This window comes from Sturnira hondurensis, unplaced genomic scaffold (genome assembly GCF_014824575.4).
Source record: "Sturnira hondurensis isolate 20B ecotype Veracruz unplaced genomic scaffold, ASM1482457v3 Scaffold0015596, whole genome shotgun sequence".
NCBI classification, from domain to species: domain Eukaryota; kingdom Metazoa; phylum Chordata; class Mammalia; order Chiroptera; family Phyllostomidae; genus Sturnira; species Sturnira hondurensis.
In genome coordinates, this window is record NW_028088227.1 from 22,832,492 (window position 1) to 22,854,574 (window position 22,083).

The following is a 22,083-nucleotide window of genomic DNA, read 5'->3' on the forward strand; positions in this document are numbered from 1 at the left end:
CATGAGTCTGGGTGAAGGTGGGCAAAGGGGGGAAAGGGGAAACCTGCAATTGTTTCAACAACAAAAATAAAGGTGAAGAAATAAATAGCTATTGATGGATTATCCATGAATGAATAAATAGCCTATCAGCGGCTTTGGGGATTTATTTTTCTGAGTCAAGAACCAATTCGTGCTGCGGTGCGGGGATTTCAGGTGATGCCTTTTTGGAGCACAGGCAGTGCTCTCTGAACGACCCGACGAAGTGGGTAATCCGGCGGCGATTTGCAAGGAGCAAGGCTGTTTGCAAGGAGCAAGGCTGTTTGCAAGGAGCAAGTGTGTCCGTGGTTGGCTCGGTCACTCGGTTCGTGCTGGTAGCAGAATGAACTGGATTTCTTCTTTTGTAAAATTTTTCTCAGAAAGGAAAGCATCTTAAAATTTTGGCACACAGTCAGTGAAGTGGTAATAGCATCAGATTTAATACTAAATTAACGGTTTTATAAACAATGGCATCTTTGAATGGGTGAAATACATGAGCCGCACCCCAGACCTACTGCTATGTTGGCTTCATAGCTACTAATCTAACAAATAAAGAGCTTGTCTAGAATTTGGTAATAAATATCTATAAGAATATTTCGTATTTCTACTAATTTTTAAGTAAAGCTATAGTTGAATCTTTTGCACATGTTCTTACCTTATAAGAGTACATGAGCTCACATGAGAAACTTAATGATTCAACAAAAGATGACATTATAAATTCGGGATTTATCTTAAAAGATATTATTGTCATTGCTTTGTAATGAAATTTCCAGAGAAACAGGCATTGTTTTATATTTTGTGTTTCCAGAACTCCTTCTATAAAGAAGTAATTGAACCTTCTAGTTCCGTACTATCTAGTTTGTCTCGTTATGCAATAGAAATGTTTGAAATTTACAGCCTGCAACCAGAAATTCAGTCCCATTTCAACAACGTTTCAACTTAGCCACTCCGGTCTTCACTTCGGCATATGCTTGGAATAATCACAATGGTATCCTACCTTCAAGAGTTGTTTTGGGAGACACTGAAATAGAGAACAGGCTGGCAGTGACCAGAGGGGAGAGGGGAGGGAATTTCAGGGGAAATAAGGGAGGGATTTAGAGGAACCTATATAAAGGATACATGGACAACAACTGAGAAGGGTGGAAATGGGAGGAAGGGGGGAGGATGGAGGGTGGGATGGGATGGGAGTAATAGACAGAAAACTGTACTTGAAAAATCATTAAATAAAAAAAGAAGGAAAAAAAAGAGTTGTTTTGGGGATCAAGTGATGAAACACGTGTAAAGTCTTTGTAATTGTTTATGTTCTATAAACATATGTTTTCCATGTTCTTTAGTTTTTATGACTACTGCCAAAATCATAACAATGGAATAAATGTGGTGAGAGTTGACGTCTTATTTACAGTGAGAAACTGAGCAATGACACTGCACTCTGATAGCAGCATAACAATGACCAAATTGGGAAAATAAAAATATTTATAAGTACCCTATGATCTTACAGTTTTCTGTTCTGAGTAAGAATGAAATAAGCCAATAAATATAAATTCTCAGGCTGAATTTTCAAAAATAAGTGGAAATGATTCCTGCTCCTGAGGACATAACATTATAGTGTAGACACAGATAAGTACAGGCTAAGCTATGAGACAGAATAAATAAGGATGATGCCTATGAGAATACGGAGACCAGATGCCTCCTCAGAGCGATAGAAAGTCCACGTGCAGTTTCCTGGAGTTCGGCTTCCGTAGTTCTTCATGCCATGGTCAAAGTGAAAGTCTTACTCCCAACTTCTACATGTTCTGGTTGAAGCTGGTGCTGTATAACCAGGATCAAGTCAGACGAAATTTCCAAAATATGAGGGCAAGTCACAATCCACACTCCCTTTTTCACCAGCACTGTAAACATCCAGAAACACTCATACAGTTCCTCAAAATTGTGTTTACTTCATGGGAATGGGCATGTTTATGTTCCTAAGTAATTGTGCACAAATATCTTTTTATTTATCTTATTAAAATATCTAATTCATTTATTCATTCTAATAGTATTGAGACAATACTATATGCCAGACACTGCCCAAGAAGATAAAGGTGGTGCACAAGATAAATAGTATTTGCCCTCAAAGAGCTAGTTAAGTGGTGCATTGCAAATTTTAATGCTCACTCAAATTACCAGGGGATTGTTTATAAAATTCAGATTTTAATTCGGTTGGTCAGTCTAGGATACAATAAGGTCCAAGGAGATGATGATACTATTGGTCTATGAATCCCACTATGAGTAGAAGGTGTAAAAGCATATAGACAACCAAACCAGTAATTACCATCCAGTGGACAGTGAGAGGAAACATAACAGAGAGGTCCATGAGATAGAAGGAAAGAAAGGTTGATCCTAAAAATAAATCTGCTCATGTAAAATTTATAATAAATAATAAAAATATTTCACAAGTGATGTGGAAAAGTAGGAATATCCATTAAGTACATTACAAGAGCTGTAAAAATATATTTCGTGTAAAACCATTTAACAAAATATATCCATGATGGATTAGAGAATTAAGTATTATTACAGCATCAAAAACATAGAAAAAGTATAAGTGAATACTCAATTAATTGAGTTGAAAAAGAACTTTTGAGTTATTAAAGGAATAAGAAAAGTCAGAAAATAACAACTCAGTAAATTGACAATAAAACTTAAACACAACGTGTCTTGAAAAGTGAATGAAAAGGCACGAGCCTGTTTCTTTTACCCTCTTGTCGTGGAAACAGATACATTCTGACTCTGAATTAAATGATAACATCACTTACTTATCAATTTCCTCCACCGAAGGTAGATCAATCTTAACAAAACCTGCATCTTCCGTGGAGCCTGTACACACACTCGATACCCGCAGTGGCTGTGCTGCCAGGACAAGTTAGCACTGAAGACCCTTGACGACAGGACCTAGTTCCACCTGCCTTTCCACCACCACGTTCTACCACTTCCGCCACGAGCTTCTACTCCAGCACCTCACTGGATCTAGCGCTTTCTCCGTTGTCCCTTTCCTATGCTGTTTTCCAAATGCACGCCTCCACCCTCACCTCTGTTTTTCCAGACTCAACGATGCATCGAGTGCAACTCAGATTTCACCTTTTCTGTGACGTTGGCCAAAGCGCTGCACCAAAGAGGCATTTAATTTTTTTTAATTTTTTTATTTAATTATTGTTCAAGTACAGTTTTCTGTCTTTTACTCCCATCCAAGCCCACCCCCTGCCCCAGTGCTCCCCACCTTCCTCCCATTTCCACCCCCCTTAGTTGTTGCCCATGTGTTCTTTATACTTGTTCCTGTAATCCCTTCCCCTTTTCCCCTGAAATTCTCTCCCCTCTCCCCTCTGGTCACTGTCCCCTGTTCTCTATTTCAGTGTCTTTGTTTTTATTTTGCTTGCTTGTCTGTTTTGTTGTTTAGGTTCCTGTTAAAGGTGAGATCATATGGTATTTGTCTTTCACTGCCTGGCTTATTTCACTCAGCATAATGCTTTCCAGTTCCATCCATGCTGTTGCAAAGGGTAGGAGCTCCTTCTTTCTTTCTGCTGCATAGAATTCCATTGTGTAAATGTACCATAGTTTTTTGATCCATTCATTTACTGACAGGCACCTAGGTTGCTTCCAGCTCTTGGCTATTGTAAATTGTGCTGCTATGAACATTGGGGTGCATAGGTCCTTTTGGATTGGTGTTTTAGGGTTCTTAGGATATAATCCCAGCAGTGGAATTGCCTTTTGGCAAACCAAAGAGGCATTTTAGACTTCATGGGACTTTCACCGTATGTGACACTTGGATTCTCCTCATGGAATTGAACATGATGTCTTAGTTTCATCCATTTCTATGAGAGTTATCTGGTCATATGTGAATGTCAGTTTATTTAGAGGACAGAAAGTGTCAAATGCTTAGCATATGGCCTTGCACCCTTGAGTTCCAGATAAATAGCCACTGAGTTAATGCTTAGCCCGGTGGGGGAGGGGATGCTTCCTACCAGGGTTTAAGTATTTTTAAGAGCTTCGCTTATGGATTTTTTCCAAACCATATAACAACCGTAGAATCTTTATACCAGACTGAGTATATACAGGGTGGGGCAAAAGTAGGCTTAAATCTGTTCATATGGAAAATAATACGATGATTGATAAATAATAATATATGAATAAACTCTGTGTTTCGTGTACTCACAATTGTAAACCCATCTTTGCTCCATGCTGTACAAGCAGATATTTCCTAAAATCCAAGATGCTCCAAAGCATTTCATTGATGTTCTAAATTTTGTAAGATTAGGTAATGTTTGTACTACTACATTTGTCTTCCTTCATATTATAAAGAATTATTGCGTTTTTAACAAAAATTTTAAATTCCTAACAGAATTTTAGAATTCAGCCATATTCTAAACCATGCATTAAAAAACCTTAAAATGTATGATAGTATATTAATCTAAAAAGTAGAACTATCATTTCTTAAATATTACTTTTTGTTAATAGATTGGTTGACTCACCTCACAGAAAATATTTCTCACAATTATTTATTCTGTATCTTATGTGTATATGCATTCAGTGTTCATCATTCAATTCTTTTACAATGATTTCTTCGTCTCTCTCTTACATGCTTTCATTCTAAGGTGGGATGAATGATAACACACCCCCTGTTTTTACATGAATAAGTATGCTAGTATTGCCATTTTGTACTTGGATAGTAACTTGCCTGGTTATAATATTCTTGAGACATACTTTTCCCTTAGAATTTTGTAAATATTCTTCTATTATCTTCTGGCACACCATTTTTCCATGAAGGTATTTGAGCCCAAGCAAATTTATTCCCTTTTTAAGTTCTTGGATACCTAATGAATTCTTTCTTTATCCTTGAAATCCAATCACTTTACCAGAATACCATGAAATCGGTCCTTCTAATGAATTTCTTAAAAACGGTGTGCTTTTGATCTGTGACAATTGTTTTCAATTTTGGAAATATGTCTAGTGTTATATAATTTTTTAATTCAATTTGTTGGGTTTTCACTTTCATTACACCACTTCTCTTTATTTTGGATCAACATTTCTTATATACTATGGACTTGAACACCTTTCTGATTCCTTTGTCTTTTTCACCTTCATTTCACTAAGACTACTTCATGGCTTTCTTCTGTTACTAATTTTATTTTCCACACTGTCTAATCTGCTTCCTTCTATTTATTTAGCTCTGGAATGGTGTCACTTTGGACTTCTATTCATTTAATTCTACAATAGCTTTTTTCAGCTCATTCACACATTTATTTATTTACTTACTTAAAGACTTTTTTCATTCAAATTACATTTTCTTTAAGTTTTTCCACCTGGGGCGCCCAGCCTGCAGCCTGCGGGCCACATGCAGCCCAGGGTGGCTGTGAATGTGGCTCAACACAAAAACGTAAATTTACTTAAAACATTATGAGATTTTTGTGTGTGTGATTAGGTATCACAGTGTATTTAACGGGTGGCCCAGGACAACTTCTTCTTCTCCTTCCAGTGTGGTGCAGAAGCGCGGAAAAGTTGGACACACCCGTTACAATACGAAACATTCATGAGAAATTTTCTTCTGATTTTCTCTTTTAGTTATATATTCTTTTAGAAGTAATTCTTTTGTCCTTTCTAGGCTTTATGATTATCTTTATCTTTGCTTTAGCATTTTACATACTTTTCGTGTTTATTTCTTGATTAATGTTGTCTTTTTTGAGATATTTTACTTGTTTTGACATTGGGTGGGAACATTTCTATTGATACTCTTCCCAACTTACTTAAGACTTGTGAAGCCCTGGCTGGCATAGCTCAGTGAATTGAGCGCAGGCCTGCGAACAACAGTATCACGGTTCAATTCCCAGTCAGGGCACATGCCTGGGTTGCAGGCCAGTTCCCAGCAGGGGACTCATGAGAGGCAACCATACATTGATATTTCTCTCCTTCTCTCCTTCCCTTCCCCTCTAAAGATAAATAAATAAAATCTTTAAAAAAATAAAAAATTAAAAAGACTTGTTGATTCTTTAAAAATTTTATAAATTTATTAGGCTGACATTTGCTAATAAAATTATATATGTTTAAAGTATACAATTCTATTATGAATCATTTGTACATTGCATTGTGCTCACATACATTTTTTCTTTAGACTTTATTCATGGAATGATGGTGGGTATATTCTATGTGCACTTTATAGCCTAAAAGCCTGTAATGTAGGGAAAAAATTGACTGGATGTATCAGGGTCTTAGATTGAGACTTTGATCTTTAGTTCATGACCAAGGTGAAGAGAAATTCCTGAATACCTAGTTATCGATGCTGTAACAACTCATCTACAAATCACTATAATCATAACTTCTTTCTAAGAGTTTTTTGCCTATTGACAGTCTGTCTCATCACTCCCACCAGGAATATTTAAGCACACATATATCAAAATATTTACTAAAAAAAACACATTAAAAATAAAACTTCTTGCAGCATAGAACTGCCTAGTAAAGATAGATCAAAAGTCCACAAAAGAGTTATTTATTGTATACTAAAAAATAGAAACAAAAATTTTCTCTTAAGTTCATTTTCAAATTATGTAAGTCAAAATAGGCTATAATTGTTTACGTTTCATTTATGCCTAATATATCCTCTTAATTTCAGTTAGGTTTACATTCTAAAATATTTAACTTTAGTTTACTCTCATTCCAACAATAAAAAACTGAACAAACTAAAAATAAATAACTTCTCTCGGACCCCTCAGAGAGTTGAGTTCACAGAACTAACTGTCTCCCTGGTATTGGAGGAAACAAGTAAACCCAGAGAATCAACAAAAGCAGAGATATGCTAACTTGGAGCAGAAGCCACTGGTGCGATAAACTAGTAGGAACATTTGGTTATGAGTGAGAAATTCTTGAAAGCCCCAGTCTTAGTGAGACGGACCAGTCTTTCACCGACTGGTTTTACCTCTCGTTGGCCCACCATGCTCTCACACTGAAGAGTCGAGAAAGATTCGCTGGTAGCTCTAGGATGGGGAGGGGAAAATAACGCTTTAAAAAATGACCACAGTGTTTGCCATACCAAAGACCTACTCTTCGGGGGGGAGGGAAGAAAACTTCATTCACAGGCTTACAGTACACTTACCCATCTTAACTCTCTTTACCCACCCAGTCACTTAGGAGGTAGTGGGCAACGGACACACTAGTAACAATCACAGCTCAGGACACAGGCGCAGCCCACTGAAAGATCGAGATGGAGAAGAGTACGGAAAGCTTCCTTTCTCCTACACTTGACAAAAGACACGTCTCCAAGATACCAGCAAATCGTTGCAGGTGAAAGAGCTGGACCACACAGACTGTGCCTGCGGAGGCTTCTTAGTGAGGCCCTGAGGCAACACAGGAGACAAACTAAGGTCGCTAGAGGAGTTTGAGCCTCTGGCATCTGTAGCTACAGTAAAAATGATATAGACTAAATCCTAACCTGATGACCATAGTACTTGAGACTAGCAGCTTTTTGCCTCGGCTCCTATTGCCAAATACATTATACTAGTTTTTTTTAAAAATTAAAAAAATCATAAGGTGAAGAAAAATTATTCTGAGAAAACAAAATAAGCATTAGAAATTAGACTTAGATATTACACAGATGTTAGAATTCTTATACAGGACATATAAAATATCTATGATTCATAGGTTAAGATTTATAGGGAAAAGTAAACAATGGAATAGTTGGGTAATGTAAGTAGAATAATGGAAGCTATAAGGAAAAGTCAAAAAGTAAGAGAAATCAAACAATATAACAGAAATGAAGAATGCTTTTGGTGAACTCAAAAGTGCACTGGATGTGGTGGAGGAAATAGCAGTAAGTTTGACAATATGTCAACAGTAACTTTAACTACTGAAATTTAAAGAGGAGAGTAAAGAATATTGAGCTATAAGGTAATTTTGAAAAATGTATCATACACATTATTGGACTGCCAATGAAAGAGGAAAGGAAAAAGTAGAATAAATATTTGAGGTATTGAGGGCCAAAATGTTTTCAAAATTAGTGACAAACACCAAATCACAGATCCAAGAAGCACAGAGAACATGAGGCAATATAAATAGCAAAAATATACATATGGAAATATTATATGCAAACATCAGGAAAAACAAAGGAAGGAGATGATCTTAAATCAAACAGAGGGGAAAAAATCATTTTTCTGTAGAGAATCAAGAGTAAGAATTACAGCAGAGTTTTCATCAGAGACCATACAAGCAAGGAAAGAGTGGAGTGAGATATTTGAAGTACTAAAAGAGAAAAACGCTGAACGAGAATTCTGTATCTTGCAAACTTATCCTTCAAGAGTAAAGGGGAAATAAGACTTTTATGAGACAAAAATTAAGGAAAGGTATCACCAGGAGAACTGCCTGCAGGAAAAGCATTTTTATTGTATTTTTTAAGTTCTTTAAAGAGATGGCAAATTATACAGTTCAGTATGCCAACCAAAATAATGGTCATCTAAAGAGGCCTACATCTTAATTCTCTGACACAAAGGGACATTACACATGTTATTAAAATAAAAATTAGGGGATGGGGAGATTTTTCTAGATTATCCAGGTGAGCCCAGTGTAACCACAAAGGTCGTTATAAGGAAAAGAAATTGGAGAAGGAGATGTAGCAAAAGAGGCAGAGTTCATAGTGATATAGCCATGAGCCACAGAATGAGGATATGCTCAAAACAGTGGAAAATGGAAGAAAGAAATTCTCCCTGGGACCTTAGGAAGGGACGTAGCTCTGAGAGAACCTTGACTTCAGCCCCACAAGACACTCCACGGATACTGTAAGGTTGGACATTATGCATTTGTCAAAATCCGTAGAACTTTACAGAATAAAGAGTAAAACTCAATACATGTGAATTTAAAAAGTCATGTGACAGGTCTGGGAACCCCAAGCTGGAATATGACTATGAAAAACATCTAACTGTATTACAAATGTATCCTAGTTCAGTATTATTACTAAAAGGAGAAGGTAAGGGAAATAGGCCAACTTAAACATGTTTAGAAATGAGCAAATTTTGTTTGTCTCATAGTACTCTCTTTGATAAAATTGTTTTCTACCGAAGAGGAACAGGTTAACAATTCTGAAGTGTTATGCATGTATATTGGAACGGAGCAAGGAAAATAATTTAAGATATTGGGAGTTAGGTTTCTCACTGTTGAGTGGTACTTTAAACATGAGCATGGGAAAGAGGCTGGGTTGACCCTTGGTGATGCATTAGGGTTGGAGACACCAGTATAAACTCATGAGTAGCTTAATATAAATGCAGATGCTACATACAGAAATATTCATGCATATAGGACACAAATAGGTGAGTGCACACACATACAGTTTTATCTGTCAGTTGAGATGGACAAGAAGCAAGGACGTCAAAGCAGTCATAAGCACGTCTAGCACCTAGATCTTGGTTTCTAAGACCATTCTCTAATAAAAGGAAGCGTGACTGGAGCAGGAAACATACTCGTAAGCCTGAAACATCTTGTAGTGTCAGAAAGCTAGAAAGTTTCCTCCCCCTAAGAAATCTCCAGATTGATAGGAGTGTGTCAAAGATCAAAGTTCACAGCAACCCACTGAAGGAGCTCTTAATTCCCAAATCTCGAAATCTGAACAAAATAAAGTAGTACTGGGTTAAAAACCAGAATGGTATGGAGAGGGATAATAAAGGGTAATTTGCAGTGAAATACCCTGAAAATCACATCAGCCTGGTGATGAAAACCAACATCTACAATGAAAAGCCACATGGATACCATCGACCCTTGATACGATGCAATGAAAATGATACTTGAATGATTTTACTTCCAAAAATCCACAACCAGTCAAATCATGAGAAAAACAGCATATAAATTCCAATAAAAAACATCCTCCAGGAATACCTGACAGGTAATCCTCAAAACCACTAAGGTCATTAAAAACAAGGAAAGTCTGAGAAACCGGCACAGCCAAAAGAACTTAGAGTGAAAACTAAAGGCCATGTCCTGAATAGGATGTGGAAAAGAAAAAGATCATTAGATTTAAAAAACCAGCTAAGGAAATCTCAATACCTTATGAATTTCAGCTACTGATCTATTGAAATGGGCCTTGGATTATAACAAATGTACCACATGAATTTAATCTATTAATAATAGAGCAAACTTAATAATGTTTAAATTCATAAGCATGATGGATTAATAAAAAATGAAATAGCTCACTGTCACACCTCTGCAGTGTATCATCCTCAATGATGTTTTCTATTGAACCATTTGGACTCAGCTGACAGTTTATCCTATAAGGCTATATTATATATTTGCATAAAATTGTATGTATGATGCACTGAGTAATCTTTCAAGTTTGTCACCTTCCAAAACAGAAATAAATCAGTGGGAGCATGTGGAAAAAATACAGGAAACTGGGTGTAGAGTACATGGGAAATTTCTGAACTATCTTCACAATTTTTCTACAACTCTAAAGCCATTCTATAAATATAGTTTATTTAAAACTAATTTATTTTTCCCTGAGTGAAACATGTAAACAGTAAAGAAATGATCATATTTGTTTTCTTTGGACCACCCACCACTTTTATACATTCAGCCTAAAGGAAACAATTACCATCAGGCTCTGAATATACCTTTATTTAGATACTGAAACTAGTCAAATGTTCATTTACTTAATACATAGTATTATGTTTGTGTGTTTTATTTTTATCATTCTTAACCAGCATCAAATATTTCTCCGACCTTAGCAACCCTCAGGTGGACAGAAGAATTAACATTTTATTTTTACCATATTTCATTAAAAGATAAAAACAAGCAACTTTAGCCCTGGCTGGTGTAGCTCAGTGGATTGAGCACAGGTCTGTGAACCAAAGGGTTGCCGGTTCAATTCCCAGTCAGGGCATAGGGCCGGGTTGGGGCCGGGTTCCCAGTGGGGGGAGTACAAGAGGTAACCACACACTAATGTTTCTCACCCTCTCTTTCTCCCTCCCTTGTCTTTTCTCTAAAAATAAATAAACAAAATTCCTAAAAAAAAACCAAGTAATTTTATATGGATATGTTAGTTCAATTATATTACATTCAGTTGTAAATTGTAATTATTATCAAATTCAGTCATAGTATTTTCATCTAGTTTATGCATTAATTATTTATGTAGAATAAAATATGGAAGAACAACCTTCTCTTAGTTTCAGTGGGAATTTAGGTGCCCTTCCTGGGTTTACACTGAGATTTCCTCTTACAGGATAAGAGCCGGAGGCACACAATGCTTAGTATCATTATTTTCAAAAACTTCCTATGTGAGTAATGCATATTCAATACCCCAAAATGGCAAAAAAAAGGTCTGATTTAGATGTAATTCATAGCCCTTTAGTATCTCAGAATATTTGTAATGAAAATTGTGCAAAGCTATTGACTAAGGTGTTAGGCTGAATCCTTATGTGATGACTTACAGCAACAATGACACTCTGCAATAAATCTCTGTGATAGAAATATTTACTTTTGTGTGTATTTTGGAGAAAAAGAATCAGAAGAGCAAAGATAAATTCAGTTTTTGAGCATTACCTTGGCTTAAATTTTAGGTAAATGAGAATCTACAGTTTGTGCACCCGCACACGGACTAGATGCAAACACATTTCAACGGCAGTTTTCTGTCTTCGACTTCCAATCAAATCTTCTGTTTTATCCTATGTGATTGGGAAAAAATAAAATTAAAAAAGCTAAAATAACGAACCTAAAACAACCCTGTTTCTTGGATTCCCTAGGTACTAGTCAAGGAAAATATCTAATTTCTTCAAGGAATAAAACAAGTTTATATTTATTTTGAAATATCTCTGTTGCCATAGTTACCAAGTGCGTTCTCTTCCTCTACACTTCCTAAAATAACATCACTATCTAGATACACATAGCTTGTAAAAGTAAATGTTTTATTGTGAACATTGAAAATAACATGGGCTCTGATTTCAATGTGTTTCAAAACCCTAAAATTAAATTATTTTATTAATAAACACACCCAAGTTGACTTAAATCCTTGTCTGAGCAAGAGTGTAGGAGAAAAGAGGGGAGTAGAGAAATTGAGAAGAGTTACAGAGTTTCAATATTACCAAGGTAAGAGTGACCTAATTAGAACTCGGACAGAGTTGGCCTTCGGCCCACTGGACGTAAACACTCACACAGGGGTTGCCACGTCTCTGACACTTTCACCTGGAGAGGCCAGCAGGAATTCACACACACACACACACACACACACACACACACGTGCGTACACATGCACACCTCGAAATAAGAAAAACGTAAACCAGCCTATTTTCATTATTGGTCTTGCCAAACATAAACTTTAAGAGACAAAATTTTAAATAAAGCAGCAACTATAAAAATAAACAATGAGATCCTTGTGTACAGGATTACGTAGCTGGGGTGTGCACATTTAAAATCAAGCTCTGAATAAAAATAAAATCCGTTTTCTCTGGCTTCCTTTACTGTTACTTTTTGAGAAGTGGGCACAGAAGTCCTTAATTAGCAGGAATCTGAGATGCGGATGTATACCGGTGGTGGGTAGAAGATTGCTAGGAAGTATGCGGTCAAGGTAGACGCTGTAAACAATTGGGTCGACTAGTTCAGTTGCTTCAATGCACTGAAAAACCATCAAAGGTGAAGACTTGGGAAGAAATTTGCAAACTAAAAAAGTCTACAGACAGAAAGTAGCCTGCCTACCTCAACACCGCTTTTATTGCTAAAATATTAATTTTCTTCATAGTTTCTCCCTTTATAGTTAACATATTTCTTATCCTACCCTACGTGGTATATCACAAGTTACAAATTCTTCATATTAAAGGCTTTAAAATGCAAAGCGTTTAAATGCTTCTTGTGGCAGTGCACTATTTCAATATAAAAATATTTTATCTCAATGTTTTCTTTGACAGTTTTCTAGAGCAGTGCTCTTGATGTTATTTTTAAATCTAGAAAAATCAAAATTATTTTAACATGAAACTTGCTTTTCAATTTCTTTGTAAAAATGTTAATTAAAAAAATAAAACTACATAGTGTGTTATGGTGTTTGAGAAAAACTACCCTGCCTTTATAGCTCGACTTAGGATTCATTGGTATAAGCAAAGCATGTGCAAGAAGAGATTCTTTATTATTTTATGACTCACAAAAGTTACATATATAATATGCTATATATGTGTACATATGTGTGTGTGAGTTCTACATATGTCTTTTATACATATATAGCTCTCATATATATATAAGGTACTACTGAGAGGTTTTTATGTCTAGTATGGTTCTTAGTAATAAAGGCTATGATTTCCATTTTATAACTTTTTTTTTATTCAAATTGGTTTTGTGGAGGTGGTGGGTGGGTTGTTTGATTTTTTCTTCTGCCAACTTTGTTGGCTTTCCTTACACTTATTTTGGTGTATTATTGTTTATATATATTTTTAAGATTTTATTTATGTATTTCCAGAGAAAGAGGAGGGTGCAAGAAAGGGAGAGAAACATCAATGTGTGGTTGCCTCTTGTGCGCCCCCTAGTGGGAACCTGGCCCACAGACTAGGCCTGTGCCCTGACTGGGAATCCAACCGGTGCCCCCTTGTTTTGCAGGCCGGCACTCAATCCACTGAGCTACCCCAGCAGGGCCTATTGTTCATATTTTTAATTATCTTTCCAATCAGCAGTGTGAGTCTGGATCCCATCTCCTTTCATTTCTTGAAAATTGTATTGGTCAATTCCCCCACAGCCCCACCTTCTTGCTCTCCCTTTCCACTAATGCAGGCTTAGCCAGCTCAGAACAATCAGAAATGATGTTGAAATTCTCCTTGTGCTTATAGACCCAGGGTTTTTTTGCACTTTCCTCTTTCACTAGCTGATTTCTGAAATGTCCCTGGGCCTAAAGCCAGGTGCTATTTCCCATTTAATGCAGTCATTTTGAGCAACCCTGTCTTCTTCCAATGGCTTCAGCTCTCACTTAGGAGTGGCTAACCCCTCAATGTATAGCTCTCCTCTGAGATACAGATCTACACCGGCAATTACCTGTAATGTGTTAAGGGCCCTCATTCCATTTACCCTCAAACTGGTCGTCTCCTTTACTTCACCATCTGAGTTAACATTTCCCTCACTCACTTCCCAAGCCAAAACGATGAATTCTGTACCAGTTTTCTGCAGCCTTTGATCTGTGTGATTCTTTTGAATCACTTTTGTCCGTGTGTCACGTGGACTCTGCCTCATGTTAGACCTTGATCCACCATAGCCAATGAACTTGGTTAATCTAATTGGATTTTTTCAAAAACACAATCAGAAAAATTCCCAGTTCCTCAGAAAGACTTCCATGAACCTTTATCATTTTCCCCATCCGTTGAAAAAATCCTCTTCTTGAAATTACACATGGCCTCACCCACCATTGGACCCCCATTTTAGGTGTAACAAAACCTCTTGCCATGTATGGAAAGAACCACGCATGGTTTTCTTTACCAGGCTGGGTCTATACCATCCCCAAGGCCTGGAACTGCCATCCGTCCTCTGACACTGAATTCACTACTGGCCTCCTTCTTTCCTTTTTCTAAATTATAAATCCCTTAATTTGGTTTCATAATTCTATTATAACATTTTACATCATGTTTTAATTTTGAAGATGACACTAAATTGAAAGTGTTGCTTTCTTGAGCACATATAATATGTCAAGAATTTTTTCCAAATGATAGGTACACAGTATTTAATTGAATCTTTACAATGATTGCTTGTTAGGTATTGTTTTCACTGTATAGACCAGAAAACAAATACATATAATCCAGATGTTAAGGATTATACCAGATTTACTCAATCAGCATGTAGTCGAGCTGGTATTTAAGCCGAAGCTTCCTGAGTCCAAATCCTTTGATTCTTTTTTCTATTATATGACCTTTTTATGTTCAGTTGTTTGAATTTTAGGCCTTCCCCATTAGGGTAAAGTACATAATTACTGCCCAAGTGAGGCTTCTCTTGAGCCCATTTACATTAATTGTTCAGATTCCTGAAATAACCCATCTCAGGGGTTAAGGCAGCACATTCCATTCTACCTGTTGCTGGTGTAAAGCCTGAGCGTCAGGTGAAATCATCGCACTGGCCTGCATCTTATTTAATGCCTGCTGTTTAGAATGTTCCTGAACCACCTTAAATGTGGCCGCCTGTAAAATTGGATGGGACCCGACTTGAGAAATTTCAAGATGTTCTACTTTATAGTCTCTGTGTGACATCTAGTGGTTGGATTTGGAAATTTTGAGGAAATTATGATTAAGTGCCGGGGAAATTCATCTCTCTTGGTCTGCAGTCCTGATTCTTAACATCAAAAGAAGAGTAATAGAGATATCTTTCATGACCAAAATTTAAAAAGGGCCTTCCTTAATTATTTCTGTTTCTCATTCTGCATATCAAGGAAAAAGAATCTGCCTCTGTGTTCAAAACTTTGTGCTTGTTAGGACTTATGAAACTATCTCATTTGACTGTAATCGGTGCCTACATTTGATAGCTCTGACCCGGGTAAACATCCTCAGATTACAAATGAACACGCCATGTTACTTGTTCCACTCATACCTCTGTTACCATGAACATTCTGTACACACACAAATACTACATGTGCCACAATGGCATTCAAATCTATGACTGTTACTCGAAACTATTTTTAAAGTATGTCTTACATAGACCAGTTGATGGTTTGGACAAAACTATAAAACCCTGAAGCCACTACGCTTTGAGTCATAGGGATGGCATTGGGTGGAAGTCCTTCCCGATGCAGAGTTTGGGATTTGTCCAGTAGAAGCTCTTAGTCCTCTTGCATAACCGACAGTGGAGAAGAGAATACATTGTTCCCGATAAATGACATGGTCATTGCTTCAAGGAAGAAGCAAAAATAAAAAAGGACTTGGAGTCGAGGAGGGCAGAATAGGAACCATAGAGGGGCAGGTAGGGGGGCGGCAGAAGATGTTAAGAGAAGAGGCAGCGAGCGGGAGCCGGGCTCCCCTGCTTTGCTGCGGTGGACCCTGCCCTCACCACTCTGCTTGCCCGTTGTTTCCTTTGTGCAACAGCGAGACACTTTGTATCTAGTCCATGTGGTGAAGATTAGCACAGCACGGGCCGTGGGGGGAATTGTGAGTCATTTTTTATTATATGTAAATAAAAAGGGAAAGTGTTCAAGTGAAACGCGGTTTCCGGAGAAAGGGAAGAGGGCCGAGAGAAAACACGTAATGAAGAAACATGATATGGCTGATACCAAGACACCCCCGAGAGAACTTTCTATCGCTGCAGGCTTCTCATGGAGCCACACTACGAGCCAAATTAAACTGTTCCCTCTCCTGAATTACAGGCTCTCATAAAAATCAACACGGCATGACTTAAGTCACCTTTTCTCTATTCATTTTTTAAATGTTTAGGTTTCAGACTCTGTTGTTCAAGATCATTGCATCAGTGAACCCTGGAATTAACCTCAGGGGTGAAGAGTAAAAGAAGAATTAAAAAAACACTCCACGGGAGGCTCAAAGGAGACTTTTGTTGAAGAGGTGGGCTTTCCTGTGGTCTTTGAAGTGGGAGCGCCCGGTGCTGGGGAAGCCAGGGGCCTCGCGCTGAGTGACCGGCCCTGCAGTCCCACAGTGCACGTTTTGTCCCTCGCTTTCAGAGGACCGGTGATAATTAAACTCCCGCTCCAACACCGTCTTTGTTGTTAACCCAGGTATTCCATTTAAGTGGAGCCAACTCGTAGGGGCAATTTTTTTCGCTACCACTGAAACTGCCACTCGCCTGTCTTCCCCTCCATGTGTTTATTGGTAGTTGAAGACATTATTTCCTGAAAGTGACTTGGAGCGTGTGTGTGTGTGTCTGTGTGTGTGTGTGTGTGTGTGTGTGTGTGTTTATGGATTCGCTTCCAGAGGGCCCAGCCTTCACTTTCTCACGGCCATGTAGTTTGAAACGTCATCCGTGCCTCTTTGGTGTTCATGTCTATGAGATAGCTGACCGACTTAGCTGCTGACCTTGGGCAAGCCGGGCAACTCCACCCTTGATATTTAACAGACCTGAACTAAACAAAACATATTCGGTTTGAGTCATTGTCAATATCTGGTCACTTTTTAACTCCATGTAAACTTTCTCGTTAAACCTTATTTTAAATAGTGGAAGAGTTATAGCCTGAATATACTGTCTGGCCTAGGATAGTTTCTCAAAAAATGTTTATTTGATGCATTATTCTAAAAGAGGGGGAATGTTTGCTTTTAGGGGACTAACAGGCTCAAAAGGAAGATGTAACATAATTTCAAATTTGAACCAAATAATAATACTAACATGTTAAAACTTGGTACTGTCTTTTTAGCTGCCTTGCCATGTTAATTTATGCTGCTATTTTTTTCTTCTGTTAAATAACTAGACCCAAATTTGTGGATATCCATTACCTGCCCTGCTGGTACAGGAAGGAAATACAAGAAGGATTTTGACCTCCTTGACTCTTTGAAAACAAACTATAACACACGGGTAGAATTAAATATTTCAAATACACTCAGCATTTCATTAAGTGTGTTCATATCTTAATAGCATATAAATGCCTTTTCATGGATAGTTTCTTTTTGTATGTTTTCCTTTTGTAAACAATAGGAGTGTTTATAACAAAATTTTAATTTTAGAAGATATTATATGAAACAAAATATAACGATCCCTCAAATTTTCAGGAACATTTACTTTTTGAACATAACAAAATCAGGGTCTCATAGGAAAGTCCCACGTTTTATAAATGTTTATCTCTCAGTATGTCTGACTTGCAGAATAATCAGGCATTACATACCTGGACTGAGCAAGCATTTCTGTTTGGTGTGTCTGGCACAGATCAACTGATGGGTAAAGCCGTAAACATATGATGAGGAAAATAAAAAATAAGTTACTACTCTCCAGTGTTTGCAATAGCGAAAACACAGACATATTTTATTCTACGAAGGGTGGGTCTGTGGGAGTTTGTCTGAACAGCTAGTTGTAAAAGTATTGCTTCTCTAAGATACAAGTAAAATATCCTGAATTTATTAGCGTGGAGAAGAAACGAGTTTTATTTTCCTCCCCTCTGTCCTAAATCTATTTAACACTACTGCCCCCTCTCACTCAGGCCAGCAGTCGTAGAAGCCTGCAGCGGCTTCCTCTCCCTCTCCTCACCTCACCTTCCTCTCTTCTTCCCAGGCAGCCAGTAGCACCCAGGCGAGGCAATGTTGGAACACCGAGCATAGGTTCTGTGTGAGGTACAATTGTTTCATGGCCTCGGTGCTCCCTGGACTTGGTGAATGTTGAAAGCAACTTGTTCTTCAGTGTGGTGTCACTGAAGGCTCCTCACAGACCCCTTCTGGGGTCTTTCAGCTACTAGTCTTTGAAACAGGTGATTAGATTTCAGATTCTCTCTCCCTCTTGTTGGAGTTGCATTTGCTCTCCGGGTGGTCACCCTGACCAAGATCCTTCGTACAATAGCACAAGCTAAGCATGTTCTGAGATCTTGGGAAGTCCGTTTATTCCCTGTGCCATTGTAAAAGAATATGTAGCTCATTCCATCCTTGTTCAATATGCGATAACATTACCATTGTCTCCTGACGTCCGAGGGTCAAGTCAAGTTCCCAGTTTTTTGCCCTTTTCCCCCCCGAAAGATCCCTTAACACTTGACTTAGGCTAAAGAAAAAATGTTATTTTCCAGGCTCCCACTGATGGTGACGGATGAGTAAAATGCCAGTCACAATGATGTGCCTTCAAAATAAACCCCACTTTCTTGCCTGCTTCGGTCCTTTGTCTTATGTAATAGGCAGTGTACTGATGTCAGCAGAGTAGGTTTGGGGTCATCCAATGGCATTCTTCTTAAACAAATGGTCTAGCAATTACTTTTAGAATGGTGAGAGTGAGGGTATGTGTGATTTGGGGGACAAGTTTTGCAACTACTGTCTTGTTTTTTAAAAGGGGAGTGTAGCCCTGGCTGATGTAGCTCAGTGGATTGAGCTCGGGCCTGCGAACCAGACGATTGTGGTTCGATTCCCAGTCAGGGCACATGCCTGGGTTGCAGGCCAGTTCCCAGCAGGGGATGCATGAGAGGCAACCAGCATTGATATTTCTCTCCCTCTCTCCTTCTTTTCCCCTCTAAAAGATAAATAAATAAAATCTCTTTAAAAAGGGGGGGAGTGTGGCTATTATATCAAATTGCTTATGGAACATATTGCGGAAGCTATAAAGTGGTCTATGTTTTTATCATCATCTAGAGACATAAATACATGTTGGGCATTCAGACCCCTCAAGCTTATTGTGATAAACACACGTGGACCCAATTTCATGCATTCTCCTCGCCTTCCCAGTTTCTGTAGGTAATCGCTCTTCACACAGCCAGTTACCATGGCCCGGCCCGTGATTTAAGGTCTTTCCAAAGGAATCCCCAATGATGGCATTTGCATTCTTTGACCTTGGGAAGATCAAAGCAAAGGAATACAGATCCCTGTTCAATTGCTGCCTGTGTGGAAGGCTAATGTTCCACAGACCAGGAACGCGACTCTGTAGGCTGAATTAGGGGAAGAGGTGGGGGAAAGGGAATGAAACGGACTCAGTTTTGAATAGTGGAAAAATAGAGTGACTTTCGTAGAGCAGGCAAGTGTTGGAGGGCCTGAGCTTCTTATATGGAATAGCACTGAGCAACAGAAGAAGGGAATATTTTTACCTTATATGGAAAAATATCTTCATGCTGGGGTTGAGATGCTAATAACATTTGGATACTATTCAAAGGCAAAATTCTGTATACCCTCAAATGCTTTTTCCTTAATATCCAGTATCTTTAGAATTTTAAATAAAATGGAAAGTACAGTCAATTAAAATAAAAGCACAGTATTTTCAAATTACTAAAATGCTCTGTTGTAAGAGGTTGTTCTACAGTAACCTGACCCCTCACAAAATCTGTCTCACTCAATAACTGGTTTATGTATGAGACACTAAACACAAAGATAAGGAAACATCAGCTGTTCTACCCCTGATTTTCTTTGCAAGTCAGAATGACTTTCAACACAGGCTATTGTAAAATTGACTGGTATGTTGGAGATTTCAAAGCATAAGTAATACTTTAATATGACCTGCTTTTACATATCACTCACTGATACTTATTCCATCCTCGCATTTCCTCTCTCAAATGAAATCATGTCATATGGATTCATTTGAATTGCAGTTAATATGGAATTTTAAAAACAGTTTGTTACTCCAAAACCAATTATTCTATTTACTTTACATATGTAGCCGACTATTGAAAGACAAGTGCAGAATTACTCGTGATGACATTTTCATAGACTCTGAGTTCCCAACTATATTAGCACTAAAAAATTTCTCAAAATGATGATTCTCAGTACATTGCAGAGTATTACATATTGTTTTATTGTGCTTTGCATTAACATTGCTAAATCCTTGAAAGAATGGTAAATTAGTATAGTTTATGATTTAGGACCTCAAATATTTAGCATTGAAAACGCTAAGGCAGTATTAATCGATGTAAAGAATTTTATCATTTGATACTATTTTCTAGGTCCTCACACATTTTAACACACTAAGACATAATTCAGAAGAAGACTGTCAGGAAGAAAAAGTTGTATGGATAAGGCTAAAAGAAATGAGCAAGGGTTCGTATGACCCCCTATGTGTAAGAATAGCAAAAAGTCATTGCCACCCATGGGTCAAGGGCAAAAAAGAGGGGTACTAATGACTGGTGCCCATGGAGTATACCTTTAGCTTCCTGACATCTGCTACATTAGCCTAATCATGCTACATTAGCCTTGACATCTGCCTAGACTGAACTACGCCTTTTCATTATCAAGGCTCTTTACCAAGTGCTCTCATTTCAAGACCATTCATTTTGTTCTTTTCCAGTGACAGTTAAGTCTCACTTTAAATTAACTCTTTACTTTTTTGACACTTGTTGGAGATGGAAATATCCCATCTCAGGTTGTAATGTGCTACATCTGAGTGTGTCTGCCTGGTAACTCTCTGAATCCTTCAGAAGAACTTTCTCCTGTTTTGTTACGAGCAAACACGCTTAATCCACGTACCTCCATCTCCGGGGCCAGTGCAGCCTACTTGCCCGAGAGCACATGAGCAGAGCCGGGGATTTCAAACTGCTCAGTGACCTTGGGAAAAGAAGCGTTTTGGTTTTTTTTCTCTAATTGGTTCTACTCTTCCTTCTTCCTTCAACCAATAAAGCCTCCTTTATCAGAGTTTATTTCTGCTTGAACTTTTCTACATATTTGCATAGACACAAATCTATCATATTGTTTTCCTTAAAAGTTATTTAACTTACTGCCAAATTTTGAATACACCTGTAATTGTATCTTTCTTCATGTGTTCAAGAATTCTTATACAACAGAGCTATATAGTATAAATGCCAGGACAAACAACAAATGTAGAATGGCTTTTGATGGGTAGAGCCAAATTTTCCCTTCTCCTACCAAAAACTTTACAATCTACAAGCCCATAATATTTAAGAGACATGTGTTTTTCTACAACCTGGACAATACTGGATATTAGGCCTTTCGATGCTGTTAATATAATATATAAAAATATTTGGCTCTTGTATTGTATTTCATGATTATGTTTGAGATTTAACAGGTTATATATAAAGGTATCTATATATAACACATGACACACACACAAAATTGTCATCTATATTAATTTTGTCCATATATTTATGCATTTGTGTTTTTAGTTATTTGTTTCAAATGTATTTTATATATTACTTACAGTGATATTTTATCCCACATATCTTAGAAATATTTTCACCCTATACATCTTTCTGACATTAAGTAAGATGTCAATATTTTTAATCATAAAGGCTAGATAGTGGGTCATATTATGGATTCTGTTATTGTGTAACTAATGTATTTTCATATTTTATTCTCTAATAAATTAATTTTTAATTTAAAGAAAGTTTCATAAAATTTATAACTGCATGTCCAATCACTTTGTTGACCTCCCTTACTATCCTAGTAAGATTTTTAACTTCAGTTTCTTTAATTTTCTTGAATTTGTTAAGTGTATAAAACATTAAAATTTCTGTGTCAGTTTTTATTGAAAATTTAAGACAATACAATT